At 41.4% G+C, this 12,797-nt stretch overlaps 2 non-coding genes across 2 annotated transcripts in view; both read left to right on the top strand.

Moving 5' to 3' along the window:
• Nucleotides 1-10,000: 10,000 nt before the first annotated feature.
• Nucleotides 10,001-11,989, top strand: LOC143206119 (small subunit ribosomal RNA). The gene has a single exon (XR_013008141.1). It is a non-coding gene; the product is annotated as a small subunit ribosomal RNA (ribosomal RNA).
• Nucleotides 11,990-12,697: 708 nt separating this feature from the next.
• LOC143206118 (5.8S ribosomal RNA) overlaps nucleotides 12,698-12,797 on the top strand; it is a 155-nt gene continuing 55 nt past the window's right edge. Inside the window, exon 1 of the ribosomal RNA XR_013008140.1 lies at nucleotides 12,698-12,797. This exon is cut by the window's right edge and continues 55 nt beyond it. This is a non-coding gene — a ribosomal RNA (5.8S ribosomal RNA).

The raw sequence follows: 12,797 nt of genomic DNA, 5'->3' as shown, positions 1-12,797 counted from the left end.
CGTTACATATACCGAACACGCCAAAAGAAAAACCGTTACCGCAATGGATGTAGTATACGCCTTGAAACGTCAAGGACGTACATTATACGGGTTTGGAGGTTAAGTCACATTTTATTCGCGAACTAACGTGAAATGTGACCCTCAAAATTAATTTTAGAAAAATTAAACAACGGTTCTTTTCAGAACCACAAATTTATCGATATTTAAAAAACGGAAGCTCTATTAGGATTTAAGGATAATCTTTCAATCATTACAATCATCATAATTTTATTTAAAATAATAATTTAAGTATAACTGGCCCTAATTATTTGAGGGTTTGGATTCCAAAACTCTATACTTAATAAATAGACCGCCCCTTAAATTCATCGTTAATTACATAGATTATATACAAGGCGCGATGTTATAATACGGTTCGATTTTACTAAAGGAGAACCGCTAGAAATAAATCCTTCATATTATTTCGACTTAATTGTTGTTTAATAAAACGATAATTATTGGTATTGGAATGTCTCTTAATTTATCTTACACACCCAAAAAACAATCTTTAAAGTACTTAAACTGTTTATTAGAATATTTTAAATAATTAGTAAGTGCAAGTCATAATATGAGTTTTAATTTTAAGTTCTTTTTTTGTTTTATTATTTTGGTGGTCCTGAAAAGGACCGATAGTTAAAAGGTTTTTGTACGACACAAAAACCCTAAGGCTCATGTAACTTATTTGGTTTTACTATCTGTTTTTTTCGGTAACAATACGGCCTGGATGTTTGGTAGAACGCCGCCCTGGGCTATAGTAACACCGGAGAGGAGTTTGTTCAGTTCTTCGTCATTTCTGATGGCCAATTGTAAATGCCTAGGGATAATCCTTGTTTTCTTGTTGTCTCTAGCGGCGTTACCTGCCAACTCGAGAACTTCGGCCGCCAAATATTCCATTACGGCAGCTAAGTAGACGGGAGCACCGGCCCCTACGCGTTCGGCATAATTTCCTTTCCTTAAAAGCCGGTGAATACGGCCAACAGGAAATTGTAATCCCGCTCGGTTGGAACGAGATTTCGCCTTTCCCTTCACTTTTCCACCCTTACCACGTCCAGACATTGTATTGCTAACTTTTTTAAACTAAAAATAACCGAAAAACTAATGGCGACAACGCTCACGTCCTTTCGACAACGAATGAACAACTGGCAGTGAACTGTCCAGCGAATAGCTTTTATTCGGCAACTTCTCAAAACACTAGTACGTTTCCTACTCGACCAATCAGAGCTTTCTACGACATAACGCCAAGAATGGGCGGAGCTTAGAAGTGTAGCGTCATTTATCAAATAATTAAACGACTATAGGTATATTTCGGTTTAGTCTTTTATCTTTTGCTGTATGGGTAGGTCGCGAATCTCATTCGTTTAAAATGCCACCGAAGACAAGCGGTAAAGCGGCAAAAAAGGCTGGAAAAGCCCAGAAAAACATTTCTAAGAGCGATAAGAAAAAGAAGCGTAGGAGGAAGGAAAGCTACGCGATTTACATATACAAAGTTTTAAAGCAGGTTCATCCCGATACGGGTATTTCCAGCAAGGCCATGTCGATTATGAATTCTTTCGTGAACGATATATTCGAAAGGATAGCCGCCGAAGCGTCGCGCCTCGCCCATTACAATAAAAGATCGACCATCACGAGCAGAGAAATCCAAACCGCCGTTAGGTTATTGTTACCCGGTGAATTGGCTAAGCATGCCGTTAGCGAAGGTACCAAAGCTGTCACTAAATATACCAGTTCTAAGTAAACGAAATATATTATTTTGAAGGTGATCATAATAATATGAAGGGTGGAAAACGGCTCTTTTCAGAGCCCCAAAATGTTTAAAGAAGAAAAAAAGAAATAAACTATTGTTAAGAAGATAGGATATATACGAAGTCAAATAAATTAAAATATAGTAATCGTTCATAAAAATGTTAAAATATCCAGAAAAAAATATTTTATTTTATATATTCATTCCTTTACGGTAACATAATAACAGTATATGTGATACCCCTTTCTTATCGTGATATAAACTTCAAGTCAATCCAGCAGGTGTTCACACCTTATTACTAAGGATTCCTCAATATTCACAATATATTTGTGAGCATAATATTCTAAATTCAATTCACAAATATTATAACTAAAGCGTCATATAAACGGAAAAAATATCAATGTCTCTTTTTTCTAATAGAAGTTGGTGGTTCTGAGAAGAACCTTTTTTTTTCATATAAATACAAAAAACGACCTTAATATAGGACAGCCGTAGCATTTATGCACGTTCGCCTCTAATGCGTCTGGCTAATTGAATGTCCTTAGGCATGATAGTTACTCGTTTAGCATGGATCGCACACAAATTGGTGTCTTCAAAGAGACCAACCAAATAGGCCTCGCTAGCTTCTTGCAAAGCCATCACTGCCGAACTTTGGAAACGTAAATCGGTCTTGAAATCCTGAGCGATTTCGCGAACCAATCGTTGGAAAGGCAATTTCCTAATCAATAATTCGGTACTCTTCTGATAGCGTCGGATTTCTCTTAGAGCGACCGTACCGGGTCTGTAACGATGCGGTTTTTTAACACCACCGGTAGCGGGAGCGCTTTTCCTGGCTGCTTTAGTAGCCAATTGTTTTCTGGGAGCCTTACCTCCGGTTGATTTTCGAGCAGTTTGCTTGGTACGAGCCATCGTCTAAACGGGTCTGACTTCAAACGTGTAGGAAGAATTACAAGCGCAAGCACCAACGAACTTTTGGAAACTGATCGAAGGTGTCAAAGAAATCTCCCTTTTTAATAATGTGTGAAGATATTCTGATTGGTCCGGCTAGCATCTGTGGGCGGGACCCGATTCGAACTCAACAAAACCCATGGTAGGATTTGAAATTGAAATAGTTACCCGTAGTATTCGAGGTGTACGCTGCACAATTCGATTATAAATTTGCTTTCTTTTAATACTAAATTGAATAAATCATGACGGGCAGAGGTAAAGGTGGTAAAGGTTTGGGAAAAGGAGGCGCTAAGCGGCATCGTAAAGTGCTTCGTGATAATATCCAAGGTATTACGAAACCCGCCATCAGAAGATTGGCTAGGCGGGGTGGAGTTAAACGTATATCCGGTCTAATTTATGAAGAAACCAGAGGTGTATTAAAAGTATTTTTGGAAAACGTTATCAGAGACGCCGTCACTTATACCGAACACGCCAAAAGGAAAACCGTTACTGCCATGGATGTAGTATACGCCCTCAAACGCCAAGGACGAACCCTATACGGATTTGGCGGTTAAATAAAGTATTATATATGCTGACCAATTAAAACAGAACAACGTATCTATTCAACTAAAGAAAACAACGGTTCTTTTCAGAGCCACAAATTTACTAGCATAAAAAAAGAAATTTATTATTCGAAAATGGACTAAGATGACGTTAAATTTTATTAAATATCTGCTCCTTTCATCTAAGATTTACTTGTAAAGTAACAAATATACTGCATTATAATAGACGATCGTAATATAAAAAGATAGATAAAGTTTAAAATAAGATTTCATAATAAATGTTAGGTTAATGACAAGAATGTAAATGATGGTGAACAATCGAATACCGAATCTTCGTTGAAGCTTTAATATAGTTTTCCTTTAGAGAGAAAATACTCCGAGATAAACTTCGCGTCGATGAGCTTGGAGAATCCTTAAGATTTCAAAGAAGGTACGGTAGTTCTACGCACGTATGTATGGAGATCGCGTTCCATGTATTTATTGACTTTAGATAACTATTTATGAAAACAGATTTCAACTAAAGAAGCAAAATATACTATAATATATATGAGCATTGTATCGATACAGAAGGGTTTGACACGATATTCTTATAGACGTCTCGATATCGTTGCTCACCCGATACGTTCGATTGTAACCCAGAGTTCGGATGGTGTTAAGAAACCGTTAAATAAGAAGTATATTAGTATAGGATCGGTTAATTTTCATGTCATTGTTTTCTTACAGTTAATTCGACAACGGTACGTTTCGATATAGATTCGTTTTGGACAACGAACAATCTGTACCGCATCAATTAGGAATAATATGTCTCGTTTCTCCAATAATAGCATTAGATCTGTACGGAATTGCATTTATATCAAAAGACGATATATCGGGGGACGTAGATTTGAAAAGATATATTTTCATAGTTATAACCGAAAGTCTATAACTCGAATGTAAATTGGTAGTTTCGACGGAATCGAGAGCAACGCTTGATTTTGTGCTTCCTTCTAAGACGATAGTCAACGTAAAATTTATTGGTAAAGTTTGCTACTTCTACTACGTTTTATCTTTTAACGCCTCGAACATAAATCGTATGATATTCTAAAGGATTTATGTATTTAATATGAGAAATAAGTAAACGGTTCCAAGCTCGATGAACGTTTCGACGAAGCCGGAATATGGAACGTCGTTCGCGCTCGACCGTTCAGTCCTCCGTTCGGCTCATATCATATAGGGTACGCATTAAATGAGAGCGACCGCCAGACAGTTAAAATACGCGAACGAGAAGCATACGCACGTACGTAACTTTGTCAAACGAATCGTGATTAGAACGTTCTTATAAGAAAATTAAGAAATTATATCAGAATGTCGGACGTCGATATTAGCGGACAAGCGGTTTCTCCTTCGTCGAATCAAGGGAGTGGAGGAAATTCCGCCGCCGTTGTTAACGCATCGTCAACAGGCACACCGGCCGGGTCGAATTCATCTTCGGTGTCGGCTACGGGAGCCGCATCAGCTACAGCCGGTAGCGCAGGTTCGTCTGCAGGAGGGAAGAAAGAAAAATCCACTTCGAGCAAGGCGAAGAGTTCTAAATCGAAAGTTAGTCATCCTCCGATCGCTGATATGGTAACGAGTGCAATTAAAGGATTGAAAGAGAAAGGCGGAACTTCCTTCAGAGCTATTAAAAAATACATAGCGGCCAATTACAAAGTGGATGCTGACAAATTATCGCCCTTTATAAAGAAATATATAAAGACGTGGATCGCTTCGGGTGTTTTGGTACAAACGAAGGGCAAAGGAGCTTCCGGATCATTTAAATTAGCGGCTTCGGCACGTAAAGCAGGAGGTACGACAGCCGCAGGTACGAAGAAAAGAAAAACGGCCACTGCCAAAACCGGACAGAAAAATAAACGAAAACCAGTAGGAGGTGCCGCGACAGCTACGACAGCCGGTGGTAAAAAAGCGTCTGCCAAAAAAACCTCAGAGAAAACGGAAAAAAAGACGACCGCCGCCTCCGCCTCAACTAAGAAAACCACAGCTAAAAGTAAGAAAGGTGAATCTGCAACTTTGGCCGAGAAAAAAGCTTCTGCCAAAAAAGCCGTCGAAAAGAAAACAGGAAAGAAATCTACCGCCGCCACGACTACGTCCGCTTCCAATGCCGCCGCTAATAGTTCATCTTCGAAAGCAGCAAAAAGCAACACGGCCGCAAGATCCCCGAAATCGCCTTCCAAAGCGAAAAAATCTAATAAAGCCGGACCTACGAAAAAGCCCAAGGCGCCTAAACCGAAAAGTGCTAAGACGACGACCTCAACTGTTCGTGTTGCCGCTGGTGAAGGTGCGAAAACTAAAAAACCAGTATCACCAAAGAAAAAGAAATAAAACTATTTCTACTACGTATGACGATATATTAAACAGGCGACACATTTCATCGTCAGATCAAGAAGACACGGAGTTGAAAATTACAAATATCCCGACACTCCTGGACGTGCTACGACTTCCCTAAAAAATACGTTCGTCCAAGACCGTATTTTTTTAATAGAAAAAAAAACGGTTCTTTTCAGAACCACAATATAACTTTATAAAAGAAAGAATATTTATATAATTTATTTATTATCTTATTATTACTTAAATGATTATTTTCTAGATAGAGCCGTAACTAATTAGGGAACCGATCGATCGATACTCTAAAACAGTAATAAAGGAATATTCAGTACAGATCAGATTATTTATAAATTTTCTAGTTAATATTTATTCTTTAATAAGAACGCGTATTCTAACTTCTTTTTTATACGATTTTGTTGGCCCTGAAAAGGACCGATATTAAAGGGCGTATGCAAAACTTTAAACGGTTTGCGTTATCTATTTGGTTTTGCTGTCTGTCTTTTTAGGCAATAATACTGCTTGAATGTTAGGCAAGACGCCGCCCTGGGCAATAGTAACGCCAGATAACAGTTTATTCAATTCCTCGTCGTTTCTGATGGCCAATTGTAAATGCCTAGGGATAATCCTTGTTTTCTTGTTGTCTCTAGCGGCGTTACCCGCCAACTCGAGAACTTCGGCCGCCAGATATTCCATTACGGCAGCTAAGTAAACGGGAGCACCGGCCCCTACGCGTTCGGCATAATTTCCTTTCCTTAGAAGTCGGTGAATACGACCGACAGGAAATTGTAATCCCGCACGATTGGAACGAGACTTCGCCTTTCCCTTCACTTTTCCGCCTTTACCACGTCCGGACATGTTAATCTCGATCGTTGTTAGATACTGCTCACCTTTAAATCAAAAACGGTACTGGAAATTTCTTACAGATCGGCCTGGAATTTTGTCCGCGAGCCAAACTCGTTATATCATACGCGACCAATCAGACTCTAACTCGGGCTATGGGCGGGGCTTAGAAGTGTTCCTTCGAATGTTATAAGTTCTAGAATTAAAGGCATTTTTTTAGTTAAGTACTCTTTGAGGTACGTGAGACGTCGGGATTTTTATTTCGAAATGCCACCGAAGACAAGCGGTAAGGCGGCCAAGAAAGCCGGAAAAGCCCAGAAAAATATCTCTAAGAGCGACAAGAAAAAGAAGCGCAGGAGGAAGGAAAGCTATGCGATTTACATATACAAAGTTTTAAAGCAGGTTCATCCCGATACGGGTATCTCCAGCAAGGCCATGTCGATCATGAATTCTTTCGTGAACGATATATTCGAAAGGATAGCCGCCGAAGCGTCGCGTCTCGCCCATTACAATAAGAGATCAACGATCACGAGCAGAGAAATCCAAACCGCCGTTAGGTTATTGTTACCCGGTGAGTTGGCTAAGCACGCCGTTAGCGAAGGTACCAAAGCAGTCACCAAATATACCAGTTCTAAGTAAATTAATTCACATACCTATGTGTGTTTCAATATACTACTTACCTGCAAAATCGGTTCTTTTCAGAACCACAATTGGATATACATTTTAAAAAATGAAATGTTAAACAGTAGCTGACATTTTATAAAAACAGAATTTTCAGATATATATATATATATTGTAGTTATTGTATTGAATTATATTATATCATTATAATCTGTTATATAGTAAGTATATAGAATAAGTTTTGTAAAAATGGTACGGCCCGAGATTGTTATTTAAAAATAAGGTAAAGTATTTCTGGAGTGACTTCGAAAATATGTGTATTCATTTTTATTACGTTTATGACTATATGATAATTAATTTATTTTTCCTAACTGTGGCTAATTGTGGATTGTGGCTAATTTCTACACGATAAGTATTAATCACGGGAACGTCTCGAAATGAACAAATAGGAACTGTAATTAATCAAGAATTTAGAATGGAACTATCGTCCTAATATAATGAGGATCGTCAAAGAGAAGATACTTTTTTTTTCGTTTACTAGGTTGACCTTGCTTGGGGACAGTGGAACTCAGTGGAAAATCGCTGATGGTGGGTGAGGAGGATAGGCCTGTGGTCAGAATCGATATCTTGGAGTACTTGCAGGTCAGAGGCTTGATTCGAATTTTGATAGATAAAAAAGTCAATTATTGTCGGTCGATTGGAGGAGTAGTGAGTTGGTTCGCTTGGAGCAATAAGCCCAAGTTCCAACTCATCTATTATCCCGGCCGATAGTAATTCTTCCAATAGCTGTGTGGTTGATGGCGTTGAAAATGGCCTGAAAATCTCCTTGGTCATCTGAATATGTTCCGAAGAGTATTTCGCCAATGGAGATCGGGTTCGTGTTCTAGTGGAATCCAGACCAGCCAGACGACTGTTATCTTGAGTTCCCCGTACATGAGTGGGGGGAGGAATTGGTCTTTTGGGTTTGGTTGTTTTTGGAGTAGGTCGGCACTTGCATCCCGAGTAATTTGCGGTGTATGGTTCTCAACAGTTGGTGCATTTCGGCGGGGAATTTCTGTCTTTGGGACTTGACGTAGGCCGGAGTGGCTTTACAGTTGGCCGATGAATGACCGTAGAATTGGCAGTTAAAACGTTGAACGCGCCTGCCGTTGCCGCGCTGGGCTTGGACTTTTACCACCTGATTCATTAGGCGGTCGACCGCGAAGATACGGCGTTCCTCTCGAGGAACCGACCAACATGGATTGGATTGAAACCGAGCTTCATGAGCGCGGTTCGGACTTCGAGTTACCATTACGTCGAGAGAGAAATATAATATATTAGCTGACCCCGCAGACACTCCGTACCCTGTACTCAATGGATAAATAAAGGATTCATTCTATCAAATTCTTCGTTCAAATCACTTTCGAATCATCCTTAGGAACATTCTGATATCGGAAAACCTTATCCGTAGTCGATAAACGATATCTAACGGATGAATTATAGAAAATGGCCAATAAGCGGCAAATATCCGATCGTAAGGGTGCACCATCGTTTCGGCGAATCATTCTTTTGGAATCTTACGTTCTACAAGCAAAACATTTATTCATAGGTATATACCGATAATAACGAACGGGCCGACGTAACAACCTAAAATGTCCTGAAATACGTGAGAACAGTTTTACTCCGATCGCCGTATCGATATGTGACAGTATCCATCCTATGAAGGATCTTTACATTCTACTAGCATAATTTTATGGATCGGAATTTTCCGACTTTTAAAGAACGTGATCGGCAGTCTAGAAACGGCCTGAGGACGTATTAACACGAGAGGTTAAAATTATTGCTTTAGAAGTTCACGTTGTCTAAAGCTAAAGTTTATTCATCGGAACATTCCGATAATAACGAGAACGGGCAGACGTAAAAACGAAAAATTTGCGCAACGTCCGTATAAACGATCTGTTCTAAAACACCCATACATTTCCGATAGCTGGCGAGAGACCCGCGCTTAAATCGTGTGCGCTTCTACGTGGGGCGATACGAGAGACGGATACGACGGGTCGGGTCGACCGGCGCTGTGACACTTTTACCGAGTGGCTTTTGATCAGCGAAGGTGGTATTACATATTATATGTTAATATATAAGATCCGAACCGTATTTTTTTATTTATCTAAATAAAAAGCGTATTTCGTCGTGTTATTATATATTCGTAACGCTCTCGCGATTTTGTATCGTCGTTTCGTTGTTCTTCCTGGTCGGTTTTTTTCGATATATCGGGAAGCGTACGACGACGACGACGGTATCACTGCGAGATCGCGAATTCGGCGGGAACATTCGGCTTCGTTAGAAGAAGATGATCCACGATTCATATGCGATTGGAATTATTATTTTTATGGACGTATCGGTTTTTCATCGGAACGTTCATAAAACAGCAACACATTTTGCGATAGCTCTCTGCTCTCCGAGCGAGAATAAAATAAAAAATCACGAAACGTTTCTCGTACGAGGTTTCCTTGTCGCTTTATATATTTCTATCTAGCGAAGGGTTCGGAGAGAATGTTTTTCGAGGTCTTATAAACGCCGAACGATATTTTGCGGCATCCAATTTTCGACGTAGTCGACGATCGTCGTCGATAATCGAGATAATTGGGTGCCTAGTCGATCGGTTGTGTATAAAAAAAACAAAAGATGTGTCTAAGATGATGATATCGTTTTGTTTTATTAGACAACTAATATTAAAATGTAAGAGCGTGGCGCCTCGGACCGGTTTTTCCGTCGTCTAGGCGCGCTATCATGCACCTCCTTTTTATTAGTCGTCGATATATATTATATATCGTCGTCTTACGCACACGTTTCTTTATAAGTCAAACTTATAAAATAAACTGTGTCTGTATTTGTTTTATCTGCTTCGTGTCGATAAAATAATAAGAACAGTTCCCTGGTTGATCCTGCCAGTAGTCATATGCTTGTCTCAAAGATTAAGCCATGCATGTCTCAGTACATACCGAATTAAGGTGAAACCGCGAAAGGCTCATTAAATCAGTTATGGTTCCTTAGATCGTACCCACAATTACTTGGATAACTGTGGTAATTCTAGAGCTAATACATGCAAACAGAGCTCCGACCAGAGATGGAAGGAGTGCTTTTATTAGATCAAAACCAATCGGTTTCGGGTTCGCGCTCGTCATCGTACAACTTGGTGACTCTGAATAACTTTAAGCTGATCGCACGGTCTCGCACCGGCGACACATCTTTCAAATGTCTGCCTTATCAACTGTCGATGGTAGGTTCTGCGCCTACCATGGTCGTAACGGGTAACGGGGAATCAGGGTTCGATTCCGGAGAGGGAGCCTGAGAAACGGCTACCACATCCAAGGAAGGCAGCAGGCGCGCAAATTACCCACTCCCGGCACGGGGAGGTAGTGACGAAAAATAACGATACGGGACTCATCCGAGGCCCCGTAATCGGAATGAGTACACTCTAAACCCTTTAACGAGGATCAATTGGAGGGCCAGTCTGGTGCCAGCAGCCGCGGTAATTCCAGCTCCAATAGCGTATATTAAAGTTGTTGCGGTTAAAAAGCTCGTAGTCGAATTTGTGTCTCGCGCCGCCGGTTCATCGTTCGCGGTGTTAACTGGCGTGTTTTTCGCGAGACGTCCTGCCGGTGGGCTTAGTCGTGTCGCGTCGCCGTCGCGCGTGCGTTTCGGCGTGCGTGTTGTGCGCGTCGTGGTTACGACGGCCCAACTCAATCCTGCCGCGGTGCTCTTTACTGAGTGTCGAGGTGGGCCGGCACGTTTACTTTGAACAAATTAGAGTGCTCAAAGCAGGCTAAAATTTCGCCTGAATACTGTATGCATGGAATAATGGAATAGGACCTCGGTTCTATTTTGTTGGTTTTCGGAACCCCGAGGTAATGATTAATAGGAACGGATGGGGGCATTCGTATTGCGACGTTAGAGGTGAAATTCTTGGATCGTCGCAAGACGAACAGAAGCGAAAGCATTTGCCAAAAACGCTTTCATTGATCAAGAACGAAAGTTAGAGGTTCGAAGGCGATCAGATACCGCCCTAGTTCTAACCTTAAACGATGCCAGCTAGCGATCCGTCGACGTTCCCTAATATGACTCGACGGGCAGCTTCCGGGAAACCAAAGCTTTTGGGTTCCGGGGGAAGTATGGTTGCAAAGCTGAAACTTAAAGGAATTGACGGAAGGGCACCACCAGGAGTGGAGCCTGCGGCTTAATTTGACTCAACACGGGAAACCTCACCAGGCCCGGACACCGGAAGGATTGACAGATTGAGAGCTCTTTCTTGATTCGGTGGGTGGTGGTGCATGGCCGTTCTTAGTTGGTGGAGCGATTTGTCTGGTTAATTCCGATAACGAACGAGACTCTAGCCTGCTAACTAGGCGCTTTTTGACATCCTAAAGGCCCGCCGGCCGCGTTGCTTTCGGGTTTCGCGGTTCGTGCGCGGTTTTTACTGTCGGCGTACAAACTATTCTTCTTAGAGGGACAGGCGGCTTCTAGCCGCACGAGATTGAGCAATAACAGGTCTGTGATGCCCTTAGATGTTCTGGGCCGCACGCGCGCTACACTGAAGGAATCAGCGTGTCTTCCCTGGCCGAGCGGCCCGGGTAACCCGCTGAACCTCCTTCGTGCTAGGGATTGGGGCTTGCAATTGTTCCCCATGAACGAGGAATTCCCAGTAAGCGCGAGTCATAAGCTCGCGTTGATTACGTCCCTGCCCTTTGTACACACCGCCCGTCGCTACTACCGATTGAATGATTTAGTGAGGTCTTCGGATCGACACGCGATGGCGTTTCGGCGTCGTCGATGTGTAGGAAAAGATGACCAAACTTGATCATTTAGAGGAAGTAAAAGTCGTAACAAGGTTTCCGTAGGTGAACCTGCGGAAGGATCATTACAGTGTGTTGTTATGCCTATATATATATAATAGGTAAACGTACAAGTCTGTAAAAATCATTGTCGAACGTTAAAGAGCCATCTACGAAGTTCGGAAGTTCCGATCGAATTTCGACGTCGTCAACGTAGCTGTTTTCGGGTACCTATAATATATGGTTTTAAAAGATGTACGCCCGAAAGCGGAGATATATACGATGAAGATGTTGTTATATAGGACGACGAGTAATAATCGTCGGCCTACGACGGATTTCGTTATAAATGGACAAATCGAGCGCAAAATAAAACGATTTTGCCAATTATATTTCTAATCGACGTTTCGATCCTCATATCGACGAACATATACGATGATCGGTAATGTGATTAGTTTACGAAAATCTTATCACCCTTCGTTTGTTTCATTCCAAAAGGGTGAGATTTAGTTTACGAAAATATTGCCAAACTATGATCAGCGTATGCTCTTTTGTTGTCGTACGAGGTGAGACGACGAAAATTTACAACGAACGTCACCATTTCGAGTAGTCTGTCTCCGCTCCTCTCGTTGTGTGTAGTGGAGAAGACGAAAATAAACCGTAAGAGCGTTTTAAAGTCGACGGCGGCTGCGAAAGGGGCGCAAGCGCTGTCTATGACGTGAGCGCGCGTCGTCGTCGTCGTCGTCGTCTTATAATAGAAACGTTTCGATATGCGTTTAAAACCTAACTTAAAAAAAGATTACCCTAAACGGTGGATCACTTGGCTCGTGGGTCGATGAAGAATGCAGCTAATTGCGCGTCAACTTGTGAACTGCAGGACACATGAACATCGACATTTCG

This window comes from Rhynchophorus ferrugineus, unplaced genomic scaffold (assembly GCF_030347505.1).
Source record: "Rhynchophorus ferrugineus isolate W39M unplaced genomic scaffold, kcgeb_rfMv2 rfM554, whole genome shotgun sequence".
Taxonomy (NCBI): domain Eukaryota; kingdom Metazoa; phylum Arthropoda; class Insecta; order Coleoptera; family Curculionidae; genus Rhynchophorus; species Rhynchophorus ferrugineus.
Note: the sequence above shows the minus strand (reverse complement) of the source record. Positions and strands in the feature narration are given on the sequence as shown.